Genomic DNA, 22,292 nt, shown 5'->3' with positions numbered 1-22,292 from the left:
ATTTCTCCCCAAGCCTGAAGGCAGGGTATAATATAGATTAAAACACGTAAAACCATTTAAACACGCAACTTAAAAACATAAACATAGGACACATTAAAATCATCCAACATAAAATTAAAACTATGCCAATTTAAAAATAATAGCAACTTAGTTGCAGGAGAGAGGGCAGGAAGCTATTTGTATTACCCTCTGAAGTTTGAAGTCCAAATTCCTTGCCCATGTTCTGCAAATTACCCAAAATTCTACCAGGAGATCCTGCTCTATCTTCCATCTCAGGACACACACATGCAGGGAACTGGTGTTTGTTTCTTCTCCATCTGTTTCTGTTCTGCCTCCCTATCTATTTATAGTCTGTCTTATTCACCAAATGGTTTTCAGGACCTTGGAAAGTACCATACAGGCTTCTAAGTGAGCGGCTGGGTGGATGGTTGGAGAAATGCTATTGAACTCCCTTTTCATCATTACCTTTCACATTTCAAAAATGCACACAGGGAAGCAGCCAGGAAATAAAAAAAGAATCAAATCTGCATGCCTTTGATATGCTGGGATGGTCAGAAGCAGCTTGGAGAGCTATTTCAATGGTTACAGCATCACTGTAAAATTTTGATTTTATGTAAGAAAGATGTAAGGTGATCTTCCTAGAAGGTGGGATAGAAATAAGACAAATACAGAAATAAACTGATCAAGTGTCACATGCACAATTGTCTGAGAGAAATATGCAGGCTGGGAAGCTGCTCTCTGCGGCAGTTTCCAGGCCAGCATCCTTCCAGCAAATTGCACACCATACTTTACAAGCAGCCACAACCTTTGTTTTTCATAGATAGGAGGGATATCCCTCTGTAGTGGAGGCTACAAGCAAAAACCTTTTCTGTGAAGCTGTCCCATTTGCTGCCCTTGGTGAAAAGGGTATAGGGAGGAAGGCAAATTTCTAACCAATTGTCACCTATAGGAATTGAGAGCATCATCCTAACCCTGCTCAGTTACGGATGGCTCTTCAGCATCAGCATGCCAATAGATATTAATTCTTATTTTAAAAATTAATGTTCCAAACTGTGACCCACAACCCGCTCTACAGAGCTGCTCAGTCTCTTTCTTGCTTCAGTGCTTGCCTCGATTTAATATTCAAATTATTCCTGAAAGCTCAACTCCACTTCTCATGTAACTTGGAAAAATGCGTTTGGAATTTCTCATAGAAGGAGGTGGATTAAGCTGATGTGGATGACAGGACAGGGTAGCTAAGAAAGGATTTTGCGACTCTGGAGGCATTTCTCTTCTCTGAATCAACCCCTTCCAAAGTTATTTTTGCTCTATTGAAAAACAGTGGAGTTGGGTTTTGTTAAACATATTTGAGCAAAATTAGAACCATAGGTTCTAGTATAGCTATAGCTATAGATATAGATAGATATACATGTCAGGGATGATGGGAGTTGTGGCTCTTCACCTGGCCTGGAACTCACCACCTGGTTGTGCACCACGCTGACCAGTTTTGGCCAGTTGTTGTATCTTTGCAAGAGTTGCAGAGAACAGGCTGAAGACCCCGACAAACTCTCCAAGCCTTCTCACTCTTGCTTCCACAGAAGTCTTCACCCTTCTTCACCAGGGTCCTGCTGGTTCTTGTAGCTTCACCCAAGACACCAGACAACTCAGTAGTCTTATATAAAAGATCTACTTTATTCTACTATATACACAGCTCCAAACAATACTCAACTCCTCACTCTCCAATCCAACTACTCACAACTACTACCCACACAACAATCCACTACAACCCACAAAATGCATTGGGATCTATAGTCATTATTATAGCCAAATTATGGCACCACCCACTGTGGTCTGTTTCCACCCAGTAGGCGTGTACATCATTCCCATTGGTTCTCTCTGTTCATCCCACAATTAATGATTTCATCATCTCAGCCTTGACCACTTAACAATTTTCAGGTGTGTCCAATTATCCACTATGCATTTCTTGTCCTTGGCACTCTGGACCTGTTAATTGTCTTACCAACACCTGTGTGGTTCTCAATTGGCTTCTGCTGAGTCACTCTGACTCTCACATACAAGTTTTATTTCTCTTACTGTATAACCCATGTGGCTTTTTCCTTGACAATACATACAGTACAACCCCTGTATTTGTAGGATCTGTATCTCAGGTCTCACTTACCCACATCAGAAAAAATATGTTCCCTCTTGACATTTTCTAGATCCTCCAGTGCCATTCTATGGTATGCATCTGGTATACAGCTGGCAGATGCATACTGGGGGACCTAAAATGTCTAAAGAATTGTTCTCTCTAGGAATGTCTTAGGCTGTATCCACACTGCAGAAATCATCTAGTTTGACATCACTTTAATTGCCATGGCTCAATTCTACTGAATTCTGTGAATTGTAGTTTGTTGTGGTACCCGAGCTCTCTGACAGAGAAAGGTAAATGTCTCTCACAAAACTACAGTTTCCAGGATTCCCCCATACTGAGCCATGACAGTTAAAGTGATGTCAGGCTGGATTATTTCTGCAGTGCGGATCAGCTCTTAGTCCTTCAATGGGTTTGCTATTATCTACATGTTTCCACAGTAAGTCCTGGAACATATCCTCCATGGATATGGAGGTTGTACTCTGTGTGTGTGTGTGTGCGTGTGTGTATATACATATACTCCCATCATTTGTGGCTGTGTGAAAAAGCCCTTTGTTTTCAATGATGGCTGCTAGGTTCTATGTCCATGGGATGGTGAATCCATTCTGGGTTTTAGTCCAGATTTTAAAGGAACTATCCAATGCGCTGAACCCCATCCGTAAAATAGGTTCAGTGCTTTGAGCAATTCCTTTAAAGTTGGAACGAAAATCTGCAGCAATTCCACCACCCCACTAACATGGAAGCCACCAATCTTCACTCTTCGGGTCCACAAGTGTTTCCTAAATGCAGAGGCAGGCCTCCATGGAAATCATGCAGAACTTCTTCCAAGAGAAGCATATCCACCAAATAAGTCAATCAATCAATCAGTCAATCAATCAAACAATACAGTAATCACTTCTAGATAAAGGCTGGCATCCTGTTGATTTATTTGGATGGCATAAATCAGATTTATGTCATTGCAACTTATTTTTCAGGTCACTGTGGAGATCTGAATTCTCTACTCATTGTGCATTGATCAACCTCCTTCCCAAATACCCACTTTTTCTCACCTGCAGCTTCCTGAACTGAGCCAATTCTTGATCAGTGGCATTGCAACCTCTGCAAGGAAGAGCAGCAGAGCACCATCCATGTCCTTTCCTCTCGCAGTGCAATGATATCATGCACAGGCATTTCTGCAGGATCCCGAAAGTTCCCTGTGGATGCTTGTCATTGTGCATCCAGTTATAGGATGCTTGTCTGCTGCTCCCCATGCTCTCTACTGTCAAGCAGAAATATCACACCACACTGTTGTTTTGCTATTATTCCACTTTAACTGTTTCGACTGTTTCTTGTGGAATCCTGGGATTTGCAGTTTAGAGAAGTGCATTTAGATTTCTCAGAGAAATCTTAGGCCTCACAAAAACCTCTGAATCCCACTGAAGGCAGCCATAACAGTTAAAGTGGAATAATAACATTATAACAGTGTAATGTGATACAGTGTAGTGTCCAAGGAAATGGCTAGAGTTAGGGGGCTGCAGCAAAAAACAACAAAAAACCGAGCATTGGACAGGAGATTACTATAGCCATGGGGCTCGGCAGACCGCTGTTAAGAGGTGGGGCAGCACCGCCCCTGGAAGCCCTGGGATAGGAACCAGGCAACTGCACACCACACCACCAAACTGGCACAAAAAGAAGTGGCAAAAAGTGGCTCCATTTTGCACCACAGAAATGGTGCCTTTTCTGGTGCCACCGCAGCTTTTCCATGGCTCTTTGGCGCAGTGTGTCTACACACTACGCCAAAGACGTGACATGATACTTCCTGCCATGTGGCTGGTCGAGCAGCATGATGCCAGCATGATGCTGGCATGGGGGCTAGCAGCAAGTGGTTGCCATGCTCCCACTCTCTCCTCACGCTGGTGTTTTTTTGCCAGTCTGTTGAGGGCTTCCTAATGCAGGATTGTGGCCAATGTCTTGGTTTGTGCCATGAAGCACAGCACTGGCTCTTTCCTTTCAGGGCTTCCAAAAAGTTACTTTGGGGCGGGGGCTACAACTCCCAGAATCCCCCATCCAATATCGCCAGAAAATGAAGCTTTTCAGGCTCTGAATTCCCAACCAGTGTTTTACAGTGTATCCCAACCAGTGCATTGTACCAAGAATACACTTTCTGCTCAGCTGTCAGGGCAGAGAATGAACAGGGAAGCCCCCACCCCGCAGCTTTCCACCAGCTTTGGGCTTCCTCCGGGGCCTTTCCCCAGGCACCCGGAAGCATGCTGTGTGGGCCCAGGTGGCCTCATGGCTCTTTCGCTTTTGATCTCTTTGCCTGAGGACAAAGCTGAGTGCCATCATGCAAACCATCTGTCCTTGTTTTGGCAAGGAGGTGGAACTGGTTTTTCCTGGACACAGAAAGGCTCTCTGTGACAAAGGTTGCGGGCCCCACTCCTCAAAATGGATCGACTTGCTTGACGCTGAAATGCAATGCGGAGACCCAGACTGTAGTAAAATCCCCGAGGCAATTCAAACCACTGGATGGAAGCCTAATCTATAAATCCGTATGGCCTTCCCTGTGGGAACTGAAAGCAATGCGAATTACCATGCTAATTACCATGACTAATTATCATTTCATTAGCATGGCACACATTTTTGAAAAGGGCGGCACAATAGAATTCTAAAGTGAAATTCACGGCGATTGCATCTCGACATAACAAGATTTTACACACTGAGACTGTAGACTCTGACTCATAGGAAGCAGTCAGGAGGAGCAGGAAGGGAGAAGGAGAAGAAAGAACTATATCGCCATGTGTTCGCAAATTCTGTACAGTCTTCTGAGAGTACATTTACCAGAATGAGCTGCACAGACTGAAATACATGTGTAAATACACAGTTTTGCAGACTTGCACTTAAATAATCTATTTGCATCTATTACATACATCTATTATAATGCATCTATTAAAATACATATATTATATACATCTGTTTGCATATATAAGTGTGAATGAACAATTTATTGGGACAAAATCCATTCAGAAGAAAAGAGGAAAATAGTGGGCAGAGCAGGGCAATCTACAATGTATTTTGGGAGACTTAACATAATAATAATAATAATAATATGTTTTATTTGTATACCGCTTTTCCTATGATCAAAGCGGTTTACAGCTTATTCAGTTACTCCTCCTAAACTGCATCAGCACTGCTGAAATAATATGGTTTGACAACACTTTAACTGCCATGGCTCCATATTATGGAATTCTGGAAATTGCAGTTTTGTGAGACATTTAACCTTCTCTGTCAGAAAGTTCTGGTGCTACAGTTCCCAGGATTCCATAGAATGGAGACATGGCAGTTAAAGCGGTGTCGCACTGGATTATTTCTGCAGTGGCAATGCAGCCTTTAGCAAACCTTTGAGTCATTTTCAGGTTCATGGAAGTTCCCATTTATTTTTTATGATAATGATGATGGTGGTGGTGGTGATGGTGATGGTAATGACAACTATATATTGTTTTTAAGGTTGATGTTCTTAACTGAAGAAGAGAGAAGCTATGCAAGCCTGGTTGGAGGCAGGCAATCACAGCTCAGGGAAGTGTGTGTGTATGTGTGTGTGTGTGTGTAACTGAGGAGAAAGGATACAAAATAGAGGCTTGTCTCTGATAGAAGGCAGATAAGAGAAAGATGGTCTAGAGACAAGGAAATGATTACAGAGAGAAAGGGGAAAGATGCCTTAGGTCTAATTTGCACTGTGGAATTAATCCAGTTTGACACCACTTTAAATGCCATGACTCAATGCTATAGAATTTTGGGATTTGTAATCTTGTGAGAGGTTTAGCCTTCTCTGTCAGAGCACTCTGGTGCCCCACCAAACTACAGATCCCAGAATGTCATAGGATGGAGGCATGACAGTTAAAGAGGTGTCAAACAGCATTCCTTCTGGAGACCCTGGAGACAAGGAAAAGCTGTAACAGAGAGGACAGTCAGCCAGCGGGAAGAACTGAATAGGGTTTCGGGGAGCCATAAAGGTTTAAATAATTCAGGGATTAATGTGTGGTCTAATTGTGTATTAATCAAGATTTATTCTTTTTACAGCTATGTCTGGCTATTCACATTATGTTTTGCTAGAGAGCCTGGTGACGCTTACCACAATGAATCCACTAAACAATACATTCATTTGGTCCATATAGGGATCACCTTGAGGCCCATGTACCAAACCAGAAAGGGATCTTGGGGGAAAGGTTTAGGAACTGAAAGGCCAACCTTGAGAGGGGATCTGTCACATAATTCTCTTATTTGTATTAAAATGCATTTTGCTTTAACAATTGGCAGTGAATACACTACGCTGAATGAGACTCTGACAAAGGTGATTTCTCTTTCAAATGTTAGGATGCAACCATCTCATTTCTACATGAACAGTTATTTTGATTTTTAAACCAACCAGGTTTTACAACAGCCTCTCTTTAATCTAAAGACAACCACAACCAGGCAAGATGTCTTGAGTGCAAAAGAGGGAGTGAAAAATAAGGAGCTGAAGTTTGTCTTTGCTCAGGATGACCTCAGGAATAATTTAATTAAACCCACATTGCAATCTCCATTTATATTCTGAAAAAGCACCCTCTCGGCAGCTGCTCCTATGTGCTGTGTTTTCCAAGAAGCTGAAATGCATTAAGTCACATTAAAATGCTCTTCTAGTTTCTGTTGCTGCCATGAGATCATTTTTTGACAACATATTTGCCTCTGAATTATTACTGGTAAAGCATCTCATTTATATATATATATATATATATATATATATATATATATATATATATATGAGAACTTTCCAGTTGTAGGCACCATCTGTGGGTAATCTATGCTATAATACTTCTTGGAGTAAATCAAGAACAAGAGGCCAAAGTCATGATCCAAAAAACATTTAACCCTTTTCTATGCTTTAGAACATTAGTAAGGATTTTGCAAACATTTTTTTTTCATTGGCCTGAATTGATAACTTAATAAAGTTGGCAAAAATGGACTGGTATAATAATATCTCAGTGTGTGTGTACTGTGTTTATGTGGACATATCAGAGGTCCTGTGGCTGCCATTGGCTTAGTTACTCTGCTATCACAGAGACTGATAGCTAAAGGGGATGTCAATATTGCACTTGCATCTGATGAACCATGAGTAATGTCTGGCATATTAACAATGCTGTCCTATACATTCTTAACTAGGAGTAGGTTTCATTGAACTCAACAGATTTATCTTTGCGTAAATTAATGTCTAAATATCCTAAAGGCACCAGATCATGTCTGATCTTGGAAGATAAGCAGAGTCAACCCTGCAGATGCCAAAAGCTGTGGGGCCTCTTGTAGTTTTTCATGGCTATGTATGTGCACACAGCCGCACTACTGCTTTGTGCACACGCCTCCATTAGGGCCAATGGTCAACAGATACTCAAATCCATGGATGGCAAGCCCATGGTTGGCGAAGGTGGGCTGTACTTGTACAGTGGGCCCTTGGTATTTGCTGAGGTTTGATTTCAGGACCCCCAGTGGATACCAGAATCTGTGGATATTCAAGTCCCATTAAATAAAATGGATAGTAAAATGGTGTCCCTTATATAAAATGGCAAAATCAAAATTTGCTTTTTGTAATGTATATATGTTTTTAATATTTTCAAGCCGTGGATGCTTGAATCCGTGGATATGGAGGGTCAGCTGTATGCTACCATGTGCTATAGGCTGTACTTCACAGGAAGGAACTGGCAAACCCACCTCTGAGTATTCCTTGCCTAAGAAAACCCCATGGAATTCATGAGGTTGCCAGAAACTGACAGGAAACTTGAAGACACACACAAAAAACATGCAACTGAGGAAGTAGGCTCAAGCCTACAAAAACTCATGCTACTACTTTCTTTCTTTTAGTCAGTCTCAAAGGTGCTACAAGATCCGTTTGCATAGTGAAGACCCATACACATGCACAATCATAAAACTGCATGCTAAATTGTGTAAATATTGCCTGGAGGTGTAGGACCTTTGAACAACAAATGCATGTACAAAACAATTGATCCAAGCTTGAAAATAGACATAAAGGCAGGATACAGACCACCCAAAAAGGGCGGTCTATCCGCACCTTGTTTTGCTGCGTGAGGGAGCTGCAGTGGACAAACCGCGCGGCTCTCTTGTGCAGCAAAAAGAACCTGCACAAAGCAGGGTCTTATTGCAGCCTGATTATGATGCTGCAGTGCACTTGCACCGTCATAATGGCGCCATGACGTGCGGACACTAAGCATCTGTAATGTCAAAATGGCGGTGCCCATCTGTACAGGGCACTGCCATTTTGACGACGTGACAAAGGCACTCCATGGCACCTGTCTGTACAGTGCCAATGAAACCATATTTGCTGCATAATAATGATAATACAAAATATTTTGCATATCTCTACAGTGATCTGATTTGGTGAGTCTTTCTTTGTGCTGAATTAACTGGTTGCCGCAAAATGTTGTGAATCCATTTATACATTTTGTATTTATACAAACATTTATACATGCTGTGAATCCATTTATACTATATTTATTACATTTTGTCCAACTTTCTTTCCAAGAAGCCCAAAATATACTACATGGTTTCTCACTGTTTTACATCTTACAACAGTCCTATGAGGTAAATTAAAATAATCTGAGGGCCCAAACAGACAGGCCAAAATAAAGCTGTTTCAGGTCACTTTGGAGGTATGCTGTTTAAATGATGCATGTGTCCTAAGGACTGGAGCGCAACTTTGGCGCAGCTTCTGACCCCTTAAGATGTGTGTGTCATTAAAATAGCATACCTCCAAAGTGACCCTAAGCAGCTTTATTTTGGCCTGTCTGTTTGGGCCCTGAGTTATCACATGCTCTAGTGGGGATTTGAATGAACAGGACTGTCCCTGATCCTGGTTGGGCACTCAAACAGGTCACATTGACTTTACTAAACAGTATAATAACAGTATCATGCATTAGTCCCCATGGCTACACTGCACTGGTAAGATAGTGATTTATGTATCTGAGCTGTGAAAATACTTTGTTCAAATCTCACTTTAATCACGAAGTTGGCCTTAGGGTCAAAATAGATCATGTATTTAGCTTGCCTTTTGCTCTCACTAAATTGGAGGAACATGTGTATTTATCATAGCACTTCATTTTCCTCATCTGAGTCCCTTGCATTCAGCATGCTGTTTTGTGACTGGTCATTGTAAGTCAAACATGGACCTAATTTGCAAATCTGACTGTTGATGCATAAATCTCTGAGGAAATCCTATTGTGGATGGGTTAACAGATTAATTGTAGGGGATATGCATTTGCTTTTGAGTCTAATGTGACTCTAATTCAGACTAGCGTTCCACCATGGTCAGTCCTGGCATTGTGCATTATAGAGAGAACAACACTGGTCTTCATTTAAATACAAAGCAGAATATAAAACCATTCAATTAAAATCAGCACAACACAGGGAAGCAAAACAAAACTCCTAGTAACCAACAATTAGATTTTAAAACTGAAAACTAAGTTTATAAAGGTTATTGTGAGAATGATTGTGTTAGGAAAAAGATTCTGTAAGAAGCTTTCTCCCAAGCAGAAAACTAAACTGAATCCCCCCTACCCCCCCTCAAAAGGCTGTCTTTTGGTGTGCAGTTCTTCACCTGTACCACCTGAAGTAGTGCAACCCCAACAATAGTGGTCCACTGAATATACACATTGTAGAGATGGATGCATAGATGGTAGAGTCTGAAAATGAATGTTTTCTCTCAAAATACATTTTGATTTTTTGTTTAAAGTCAAGAACTATGTTGGAACATTTGGGAAGCGAGAAACACAATGTACATTCAAATCCATATGTTTGTGTGGAAGATGTGGTTTGTTTATTTTATTTTTAAATGCAGATAGAATGAATTCTTCCAATGGCAGATTGGCTCTCACATTTTATCCAACAGAGCTTCATAGCTTTGTTCTGGATCCATATCCCAAATTCTGTTTTGCTGAATGCGTAACTCCTCCTTTTGTAACTTTGTAGCAGCAGAACGCAGAGAAAAACCCCTAAATAGTTCATGACATCCTGCAACAACAACAACACAAAAAGAGCATGAGAACACATTCACTGTAAATTACTAACATATACTGAATGAACAGAAAAGGGGAGGGGGCAGGCTTTCAAAAATAGTCCATAATGCTTAATCTGTGTAATACCTGGCATAAATTCTGTACCATTCATCCTCCTTATACTATATGCATAGTCTGCCCTTTAGTGTTCATTGAACAGAACTGCATGGAACAAACTTGAAACAGCTTTCAAATCTTCACATAGAAGGAGAATCATGTACAGTCAGCCCTCTATATCTGTGGATTTTTTACCCACTGATTCAAACATCCATGGCTTGAAAATATTTCAAAAGAGATATAAACTCCAAAAAGGAAATCTTGATTTTCCCATTTTATACATGGAGCATCATTTAACTGTGCCATTGTAATGGGACTTGAGCATTCACAGATTTTGGTATCCACAGGCAGTTCCTGGAACCAAACTTCAGCAGATACTGAGGGCCCACTGTAGTATATTCGGAGCTCCTTGGAAGGAAGGTTGGATAGATCTTCTCCTCTTAGGGCCCCTTCACACTATACAGCTGTAGCACTGTTATTCCACACTAACTGCCATGACTGCATCTTGGGGAATTTTCCTGGGGATTTGGAAGTTTGCTTAGACTCATAATTTCATAATTTCCAGCTAGCTCTGTACCCAAAGTTGTCTTGGATTTTTGCAAGACAAATTTCAAAAATCCTTCTTGTTTTTTTCTAGTCCTGCAATTATGTTTTCTACAATGGAAAATTAACGTGTTTAGGTCATAACATTAAAACTGCTGCAAATGCAATGGCTATAAGTGTCTTTGTTTATTTTCATTCATAGTTAGAGAATAATAGATTAATTAATTCCAAGGTCAAAATATTTTAACTAACAATTAGTAAGGCAGTTTGGAAAGAGCATGATCTTTTTGCATCCAGGTGGTCCCCCCAGTTTTGTATACCAGACACACCACAGAGATGTTTCTTCTGTTCCAGGAAATTGGGTTGTAAACCTCTTAAACCTTGGAGTTCCATGTGGAAATCAGTACACTAAAGAAAGGGGCTGTACATTTGGGGGATTGTAATTGCTAGAGAAAGGAAAAACAAGAATGAAGGAGGGAAGGAGTGAAATGGGTGGGAAATGGAGTTTCCTGAACATTCATTAGAAAGTTTCTTTCCTGCTTAGGCTAAAAACAAATGGAGTTTATCACACGGGAGGGAAATACCCAAATCCCATGGATAAATGGGGGTTAAATCCAGGAATATCCTGCAAAAGTGGGATTGTTTTCAGATGACACCCCCTGACATTGCCATTATCCCAGACTTAACCCATGGATTAAAATGCATTATTTGTCTGTTTTTGGTCACTTTTTACTTTTGGGGAAATCCCAAAAAGTAAAAAGAGGTACATTTTGGCCACTTTAACCATGGGTTAAATCCAGGATAATGGTGATGCCTGGGCACATCAACTGAAAACATTCCCGCTATTACTGGATTTAATCCCCATTTATTCATGGGATTTGGGCACTTTGCTTCCTGTGTAATAAACTCCATAGGGTGTATAATCACAAAAGGACTTTTTCACCTTCATTCTGTAATGGTTTTAATTCTGGTTTTTAATTTGAGTTTAAATAGTTATTTAACATAATTGTAATACAGGGTGCCTGCACCATATGTGGGCGTGCCATATGAGGCTTTCAACTTACGCTGAAGTCGCACCTGTGAGGAAACAATGATGTGCATGTCCATGGCGTGCGCACCATGCCACACCACATACACAAGCCCCATTGTTTTTAATGGGGCTTGAGCATACGCATTTTTCCCTTACGCAAGGGGGGGGTCCAGAACGGATCCCCAATGTAAGGCAAGGGCCCACTGTACTTAATTTACTTTTTTCTAATATAAATGCAAATAAATTAGATTTCTTAGCATAGTCATGATGAACTAAATCCTTGCCTAAGAAAACCTTGTAACATTCATGGGGTCACCATAAATTGACACGCAGCTTAAAAGATTACACAACATCTATGCATTCATCCTTTTCTACCAAATTTCCTATCACTGAGCCACAGTACTAGGGCTTGCCAACTGACTTCTGAGGCCCTGTTGTGGAGTTCTGTCTGCATCCTTCATAAATTAGTATTGTCACAGGAGTATTTCTCTTCCTTGAGTATAACTAGGACAAACTTCGTATTTTTCCATCCATCAGTTCAGTTATACTAGGGACCATCCTTACTTTCCAATATGTGATACAAGTGGAACTCACCACACAACTAGAGCTAGTACAATAGAACTTGCAATAGTGTAGGAAAAACTTTTTGTATAAAGAAGCTGAAGAGAAATAAACACAAGAGTTTACAACAGTCTCTGTTGCCATTTATCCACACATTGTTCCAGCAAAAATGAATAGATTAGTATGGTATGAAATCTGCTATTTGAAAAGCTTTGTATCTTCCTTTTGATACCTTTGCCAACACTTTCCTCACACGACATCTTTTGGACAAAAAGGAAGGAGGAGTAATACTAAGGAAGCCATCATTCACATGTACTGAATTGCTTCAGTAACCATTTGGTAAAGTTAACATGCAATTTCTGCCTGTGCATATTTTTGACCTATGGTTTACTGAAATGGGAAATATCCCTGTTAAAACCAGTCCTATTCTGTGTCCAATAAAACCTGTGTACTGCATTTACATAAGTTCACTAACATGTTCCTAAAATGAATAGCGGAAAGGGGGATAATGGCAACTGAACTCAATTTCCTATTCAGCTATTGAGCTTATTGACAAACCATGCAAGATTCTCCTTATCTAATGTATTTTATAGAATTGTTGCCATGGTCAAAATGCACAGGCCAGGACCAGCTCAAGACACTTAGCTGCCTGAGACAAAGGCTAAAATAGTACTTGTCTGTCGTTCCTCATCCAGAGGTCTCGCAGAGTGACAGTTGATTCTTCCTTCTGAACTGGCAATGAGACAGTGACACCTTTCACCATGTGAACAAACTAATTTTGAAGGTATAGGGCAGGCTACCAACTGAGGTGAGCAGTTGTAAAAGTTTACCCAATGATCAGGCTGGCCTGGCACAGGGAGGAGGAGTCAGAGGCAGCCAGGCCCTTTACTTTAGCTATCATTTTTAGAAACCTATTGATCGGCGTCATGTCGCTGTTGTGCGCTTTCAAGTCATTTCTGACTAATGGCAACCCTAAGATGAGACTCTCGTAGGGTTTTCTTGGCAAGATTTGTTCAGAGAGGGGTTGCCATTGCCTTCCTCTGAGGCTGAGAGTGTGATTTGCCCAAGGTCACCCATTGGGTTGGCAGTGGGTTGCCAAGGTTGAGTGGGGAACTGAGCCCTGGTATTTTTGTTGCTTTACTTTTTAAATGTCCTACTTTCCTACATTTTAAGTTGTTTAATTGTAAGCTACCAGAGATCTTACAATATTGTTGGGGCAGAATAAAAATATTGTAACTAAATAAATGACTCCCCTAGTCCAGGGGCTAAGACTTGTGGATTCCATTAAGGGGCCCTACCTTTCCTTCCCATAATTCAAGTATTTGCTATTTCAAGGATAAAATAAGACAGTGTATGCATCCCTGAGCTATCAGAGAATGTGTGGGATTCAAATGTAGTTATTAAACAAATGACCCATGGTATGCTATTTGTAAAGTCAAATTTTCTCTCTCATGCCCTTTCCATTTTGTACACCAGTGAAAAGAATATTAGGCCCATTGCCTTTTCTTTATATCTTTTCATTTATCGAACTGTCAGGAATTTAAAATGGATGTCCTCAGTGCCATTTCAGCCACTATCTCTCACATTCACTGATTAGTTTGGGTAGTCCCTACTCATGTTAATCAAGTTCATCAGAATGAAGTGTGTATCCACTGCAGAGCTGGACAGAGGCCTACACTGGTCAGTGTCAACCCAATGAAAGCCACATACATGGGAAGCAAAAAATAAGGGGTCTGCTACAACTGTTCCCATATCTTGGATCGAACATTCATCAGAATGGAGACTGCAGTCAAGAAATTAAAACAGTAGCACTGGAAAGGGCAGCAATGAAAGAACTGGACAAGATCCCATAGTGTAAAGATATAACTCTGAACACTAACATGAAGACTGTCCAAGTGAACATATTCTCCATCATCAGTGGCATCACTGGTGGGATGCAGTGGTATGTCGACACCAGGTGACACCCCAGAAGAGGGGTGATACCCGGTCAGGCTCTCCCCCATCCACATGCTCCCCATCTCCAAGTGCCATTTGCCCATGCTCCTATTGCATGCCATTCCTATGCATTCTCAGTCCCCATGCACTCTCCCCTGTGTGCCATTCTGTCCTTTTCCTAATTTCCTCATCAGGAAAAGAATAGGGTGGCATGGGGGGGATGGAGCATGTGCTGTCCCCAGAAGCCCCACCCCAGGAAAGCCCTGCCCTTAGAAGGTCTGTCCACTGCACCAGGTGACACCAGGTGCAGGGATGCCAATGTCTATCAACATGTATGAATGTGAGTGCTGGGCAGTGGGGAAAGCTGATAAAAAGAAAAGAAATTCATTTAAGATTTGGTGCAGGAAAAGAGTGCTGAGCATACCATAGACAGTGAAGAAGGCAAACAAATGAGTCCTAAAACAGATCAAGCCAGGATGACTCAAGTGAGGCTGTTGTACTTTGGCCACATCATGAGATGGTGTGAATCATTGAAAAAGAAGATAATGGTAGGAAAGGTAAAGGGCAGTAGGAGCCCACATGCCAGATGGTTGGACTCAATCAGAGAGGCCATGTATCTAAGCCTGCAGGAGCAGAGCAGAGAGGATGAGGACAGGGGTCTTGGAGATGTCTCATCCACATGGTCACCATGTCGAGGGCAATTAACAGCAAGAAATGCATATCATACAAAGAAATATGTTCCTTCACCTATTTATTTCTAGCTTCTCTTATGAAAGCCCAGCCATTCTGAATCAACAGCATTCTTGCACCCTACTCCCATGTTCTATCCTGAGAGGTCACACTCACAGAAGGTTTGTGCAATATGTTTTCCTCTCACTACACAGCAGTTTTGAAGTGATGTGTAGTGGTATTTTGCTACTGACAGTTCCCCCCCCCCAAGGTTTTATTTCTCATCTCTGTTTTAGAAGCTGTGAAATGTTGTTGTATGCCTTAAAGTTGTTTCCAAGTTATGACAACCCTAAGGTGAACATTTCACAGGGTTTTCTTGGCAAGATTTGTTCAGAGGGGATTTCCTTTGCCTTTTTCTGGGAATGAAAGAGTGTGACTTGTCCAAGCCTAGCCAGGAGGTTTCCATGGCTAAGTAGGGATTTAAATCCTGATCTCCAGAGCTGTAGTCTAACACTCAGCCTCCATCTTTGAGTGTGGTGAATTGATATAAACTCAACTCTACCTATAAAGATACACTGAGCAACAGTACAGTGTCCTTTTTGTGCCTCTTTCTTGAACAGTGCTGCCAAGTTGAGGCATACTGTCTCCTTCCTGCGTTTCAATGACTTTTCCTTTGTGATTATTATTGTATGATTATTATTATATTTATTTATATCCCACTTCCCCCCAAAATTGAGAAGTTGTGATTCTAGTTGCTTGCCTTGCGCCCTCCCTACTAAAAACCGTAAGGAGTTAAGCAAAGCAACCAATTTTCTCTGACTAATCGAGCATGCAATTTGCCTGCTTGTATTTGGCCAAGAGGATTTATTACACTGAGCAACAATAAATGTTCCAAGTGTTGTAATGGGGCAGACCTGCGCTGCAGTTCATTAACTTAAAAGGAGGAGGATGCTGAAGTCCCATTTCTATTTTGAGCTATTTTGTTTCAGGTTCGTTGTGTATTTACAGCTCCCAAAGCAATAAAATGCTTGAGAAGTCCACCACAGAAACTAATTTTGCATGAGTGTTGCTAACAGTGTAGGAGGTGGCTGCCTCCTGTTCTCTCACCTTGAAGAGTCACCAGAACTTGCTCTGGCAACCAACACTGGGCTTTTATCGCATATAAACCTGTGATGTTAATTCTCAGCTGCTTCACACTGAAGAAAAATGCTCAAACTCACAAGATTTTATTCTGAATGGATGAATCAGGTCACTGAAATGGATCTAGTGTTTTGTGCATGTATGTTGTTTGTTGCTGTTGTTGTTGTTAACTGCCCTTGAGTGGATCTTGATTCAGGGTGACCCTGTGGATGAGACATCTCCAAAACTATCTGAGCTTCACTGCTCTGCTTAGTTCCTGCAAAGTCATACCCATGACCTCTTTAACAGAGTCCATCCATCTACCATACAATCTTCCTCTCTTTCTGCTTCCCTCCACCTTTCCTAGCATTATTCTTTTTCCAGTGAGTCATGCCTTCTCATGATGTGTCCGAAGTATGACAGGCTTAGTTTGGTCATCTTTGTTTCCAGGGAGATTTCTCACTTGATCTGCTCTAGGACCCATTTGTTTGTCTTTTTGGCTGTCCATGGGATCCTCAGCATTCTTCTCTAGCACCACATCTCTAATGAATTGATATTCTTCCTATCTTGTTTTTTAACTGTCCAGCTCTCACATCCATGCATGGTAATAGGAAATATAGTAGCTTGTATGATTCTAACTTTTGTGCGAGTTCTGTTTCTTTGCATTTTGGAATCTTTCCTAGTTCTTTCATAATTGCTGTCCCCACTCTTAAACTTCTTCTGATTTCCTGGCTGCAATTCCTGTGGCTATTAAGGTTTGATCCCAGGTATGAGAATTCTTTTACTATTTCTATTTTCTTATTGCCTAGGTTAAATTTATGTAGATTCTCTGTGGTTATTATTTATGTTCAACTGTAAACCTGCCTTTGCCATTTCTTCCTTGAGCTTCCTTAGTAGTTGTTCCAGCTCTGTGAGGTTTTCTGTTAGTGTTATGGTGTCGTCTTAGGACTTTATCACACGGGGAAATCGGGGGATTCAAAAGGCATTATCCATGGAAAATTGCACGATTGCACCTAAGATTATTACACACATCATGATTAGAGTGGGCTTATCCCAGGAATAACCAGGGAATAACCAGCAACAAATTATTCACAGGGAAATCCCATGAATGATTTGTTGCGGTTAGTCCCTGGTTATTCCTGAGATAAGCCCTCTCTAATCATAATGTGTGTGGTAATCTTAGCTGCATTCGTGCAACTTTCCCTGGATAATGCCTTTTGAATTCCTCAGTTCCTTGTGATATTCCTTTATCCATGTGATAAAGTCCTTAGATTGTTGATATTCCTTCCTCCTATTTTCACTCCTCCTTCTTCTGTGTCCAAGCCTGCTTTTCTTACAAATATTCTGCAAATAAGTTGAATAGGTAGGATGATAAAATGCAGCCTTGTCTGACCCCTTTGCCAACTGGGAACCATTCTGTTGCTCCGTGTTCTGTTCTGACAGTAGCCTCTTGTCCTGAGTAAAGGTTCCTCATCAGGACTATCCAATGTGTTGGCACTCCCATGTCTTTAAGGGTGTTCCATAGTCTTTCATGATGTGTTGTAGTTAAAGGCTTTCCTATAGTCTATAAAGCATGTGCTGATTTTCTTCTGGAATTCTCTGCTGCACTTGATTAGCCATCCTTTGTTTGCAATGTGGTCTCTGGTGCCTCTTCCTTTTCTGAACCCTGCTTGGACCTCTGGGATTTCTCAGATCACTACACCACACTGGCTCTAAGAAGTCAGTGCAGAGTTATAAATACATTTACACACGTCAGTATTCTAACAATTTTTATTATCCTACATACCACCAGAAAATACTTGAATTAAAAAGAAGAAACATCCCTAAAACCCTTATCAAAGTTTAGAATATTTGGTTGACAGACACAACTGATCTGGTGCAGGATAAATATCTGAGAATTGTTTTTCTTTTTTGTTTACAAAATCATAAATATTAAAATTGGAGTAGGGATCATACCATTGAATGATTAAATTGTATTTGTCCATTTGTCTATACTGAGTGTCCAAAGCCAAGACTGGGCCAAGATCCTGAATCAGAATTCACTTCAGAGTGTGGTGAGTTTTCTTCATTGGAGGTTTTTAAACAGAGGCTGGATGGCCATCTATCGGAGGTGCTTTGATTGTGAGTTCCTGCATGGCAGGGGTTGGACTGGATAGCCTTTGTGGTAGCTTCCAACTCTATGATTCTATAATTCTAAGAGCTGTTTTTGTTGTTGTTGTTTTAATGATTTAAATGTTTTAATTATTATGGCAACCCCGTTAATTTTATAGGGTTTTCTTAGGCAAAGAATTAGGCAAGGAATGATCTCTTAGCTAACCCCCATACCCACAGTATGGTTTGGTTAAATTCAAGCAGTTAGGTATTATGGTAGAAGAGAGATGGGTTGATCAGAGCTTTCCACCAAAGGGATCTGAGTAGGATGGAATTGGCGAAAATGATGGTGAGGCAACAAGATGATTAGAACAGTGGAGAACATAGTCCTTTCTCACTACCTAATTACAGCCAGCGTGATGTACTGGATTGAGCTTTGGATTATGACTCTGGAGACAAAGGTGCTTTCTGCACCGCCATTTGGGACGTCCTCCGGACGTCCCATTTTAAAAAAGGGGCATCTCTTATAGACGCCCCTGGGCCTAGTACGGACTCCGTCCGTACAAGATGGCGCCGGCCCTTCTACATGGCCGGCACCATCTTTGCGTGTCAGACGCTGAGCGTCCGTACGCGTCGCGCCGCTTGTGACGTAGCGAGCGCGCCCCTGGCGCCTCGCTACGTCGCAAACGCGACGGAAAAAGAAGCTCCTTTTTGGAGCTTCTTTTTCGGTCCGCGCAGGAGTCAGGCCGTGTGCTCCGGCTCCCCCGCGGACCTACTGGCGGCGGCGGCAGACCGCCGCAAAGCGGCGGTCTGTACCCCGCCAAAGGTTCAAATTTCGGCTTGGCCATGGAAACCCAATGAATGAACTTGGGCAAGTCACATTCTCTTAGCCTCAGAGAATGGCAACAGCAACCCCCCTCTGAAGAAATTTGCTAAGAAAACCCCATGATAGGTTTGACTTAGGGGCACCATACGTCAGAAACAACTTGAAGACACACAACAACAACAGCAGCAACAACAACAGTTATAGCACTATGATTCACCTTTAACTGTCATGACTGCATCCTGTGGAATCTTTTAAAGGTTTGGTAGTTTGATCCAATGCACCAAAGGAGGATTCTCTGGTTGAGGGTCCCAAACAGCCCTCCCTAAACTGGAACCATGGCAGCTAAAGTGGAATCATAGTGCTATATTTGTGGAGTGAAATGATCCACTGTTAGACTCCTCAGTATAACCACAGTTGATCCTGCCTGCTCTCTCCACATAAAGCTATACATATAAAATATTTGTGGCAATATACACACAGTGCACTCAAAGGAGAACCTCAAGGGTCATCCCTCTCTTACAGTCCCAGTAAAATAAGGGTTTTTATTTTAATCAAGTCTTATTCTTATGCCAATCCATCACAGTTTAGCATCAGGAGTTTACAAACCCCAGAAAAGGAACACCATTTAGCCAAATGCATAGCTTAAAGTTATATCATTCTTCTCCCATCTCAATGGAATTATTAGTACCTAATTTGAATGGAAAGATTCTGTGCAACATTTACATAACATCTGACACGGCACAGTTTCTCTTTTTATTTCTTTGTTCCCTGTAAATCCCGAGTTTTATTATCAGTCCTGAAATTTTATCCATGTTGTTGATTCACACAACTGCAGTTTTTGCTTATGGGTTTTAAATGTTAGTGTAAACACAAACACACACAAACCCATATAATAAGATGGAGAAGCTGCAGCAGATGCAAAGAAGACAGAAGCTTAGAGAACACGTATCCCAGGCATTGCTGAGATGGCTAAAATCAGCAGCACAGTTAATTTTAGAGTGCTTATAATGGTCTTACAGGGTTTCCCTCTTTAGATGATAACAGGCATTACTGCACCCATTTCGAAATGGAGTCAGCAGCCCTGTTACATATGGGTTCAGTACTACTGATTGTGCTGAATGGAGCTCTGAACTTTCTCATCCCCAAAAGTTTGCATTCAATAAAACATGAATGAAGTGTACCTAGTACTAGCCTAACAGTGTTGCATAATTGTCACTCTACCAATCCTGGGCCACAGTGATGTACTCTGTAATTCAGCAGGATGATTTATTTATTTTTAAAACTAAGTGCAATTTCCTACAGTTCAGGTTGTAGTATCTTGGTTTACACTGCCATCTGGTGATACAGTGATGCATTTTTAAATGTTAGCATTGTCTTTTAAACACTGGCAACAAGCAAAAAAAAATTAGATTGGCTTTTCCTTTGACTCATAAGTAATTTAACAATTTTAGTAATTTTGTATTATTAGCATAATGTGTCTCATTTAGTAAGTGCGTATAATGAGGTTTTTAAATTTTTTATTGGTTTTTAATATGTTGTAAATCATCTTTAGTCCCCAGTTGGGAGAAAGGCAAAATATAAATAAAAGAATAAAAAATAAAATGTAAATATGAGCATAATCAAAACTGCCTCAAATATATTTCTCTATTGATTCAATTGTTTCTACACATCATGATATGGGTAAAGGCATAATATCTCATCTACATCCTAAATGCAAGACGGCAGCCTTGCTGCTGTTTTCTGCATATTCTTCTCTATGAATGGATATGTGAATTAGAGCTATCAGTGGAAGAGGCATAAATTAAGGCAGTATGGTTGTATATACATGGTATAGTAGATGTTATAAGGTAAAGATTTAAAGGGAGGTGAGAGAATGAAATATTGGGAGTGAGACATTAACTGGCTAGATGTCTGGGTGGATTTCTAAAAGGCAGGTGTATATGCATGGCAGTTAGGGATGAGAGAGTAGTCTGTCAAGATTAGGAGTTAGTTGGGTTTAAGGGTTTGAGGGATTAGGACAGTTAGGGTTAGAGATAAAGATTAGTTAGAGTCAGGCTCAGAGTTCACTAGATGTGTCTAACAGAGATGCGATTTACATAAGTAGATGTTAGTTCAATTTTTAAAATAAATCATTTTGTGGATTATGCACTTTTGTCTTTGAGAATGCTACATAAGGGATATTGGAAAGCTTAAATCCAGAAATATGGTATCTGTACTGATAGCAGTTAATCAAGGGGGATCGTGTCCAGTGAGGATATAAAATGAATAAAGTCTAGCACAGGAACCATGAAGACATCTGGGAGGTCTCCATAGTTGGTGGTCACAGAGTTAGGGCAGGAGGAGGTCCTCACATTTAGTTACCAAGTGGGATACCCAGAAGACCTCCATATTTGGTGGCAATAGTCAGATTAGTGGAAGTCCCCACTTTAAAATTTCTAAACATATTTACAAATGGAGCAGTGGGACCCACACATGAAGATCTGCAGATAGTTGTACCATATCTGTAGCTGCTAACAGGAAGTGACCCTGACATCTTGGGACAGAGCTCCAATGCTCTGGGGATGCAATGAGGGATGCAATGGTACTTTTCTTTCTGACCCAGGTTCAAAACCTTTGGTAATGAAGATCATGGGATGATCTTGAGCCAGTCAGCTATTTCCCAGCCTAATTGAATTCATGGAATGGTTTGGAAAAGGAAAGGGCTTGGGGGTGCATGTATACCATCCTTAGTAGAGGAAGGGTTGGGCATCATTGTACAAGATACATGAAGACCTTGCTTTCTGTGTGCCAGCCCTTCAAGTATCTAAACAGTAGGGTCATCACTAAGGCAGTACGGGGGAAGGGGATTTCCTCAATGCACCAGTTGCCACCCTAAGGCAGGTCACATCACTGCTCCCCAGACATCATCCTTTGGGCAGAAATGTTTGCTCAATTTTTAATTCAAATAGTATTCTTGCTGGGCACAAATCCCCACCTGAAAGGCACAGTCCCCAACCCAGGCATAGGAATACATAGCCATTCCCATTGTTCCTCGACTGCTGCTCCCATTATTCTTCAATCATGGCCTGGGCAGGTTGGTGTGGCCAGTCCAGCAACTTCTTCAAAAGCCATATGCTCCTGAACCGTGCCCCAGCCTCTCCTCCTTTGGGCTTTGGATGAACCCCCAAGGCATCAGCAAGACAGCCACAATGTCTGCTTCTCTAATGCTATGAAAATGTTTCCCCTTTGCCTTTATTCCATGTTTGCAAGCTGTCTTTT

Source organism: Sceloporus undulatus, chromosome 1, assembly GCF_019175285.1.
Source record: "Sceloporus undulatus isolate JIND9_A2432 ecotype Alabama chromosome 1, SceUnd_v1.1, whole genome shotgun sequence".
Classification (NCBI taxonomy): Eukaryota; Metazoa; Chordata; class Lepidosauria; order Squamata; family Phrynosomatidae; genus Sceloporus; species Sceloporus undulatus.
The sequence above is the reverse complement of the archived record's forward strand: the minus strand, read 5'-3'. Positions refer to the sequence as shown.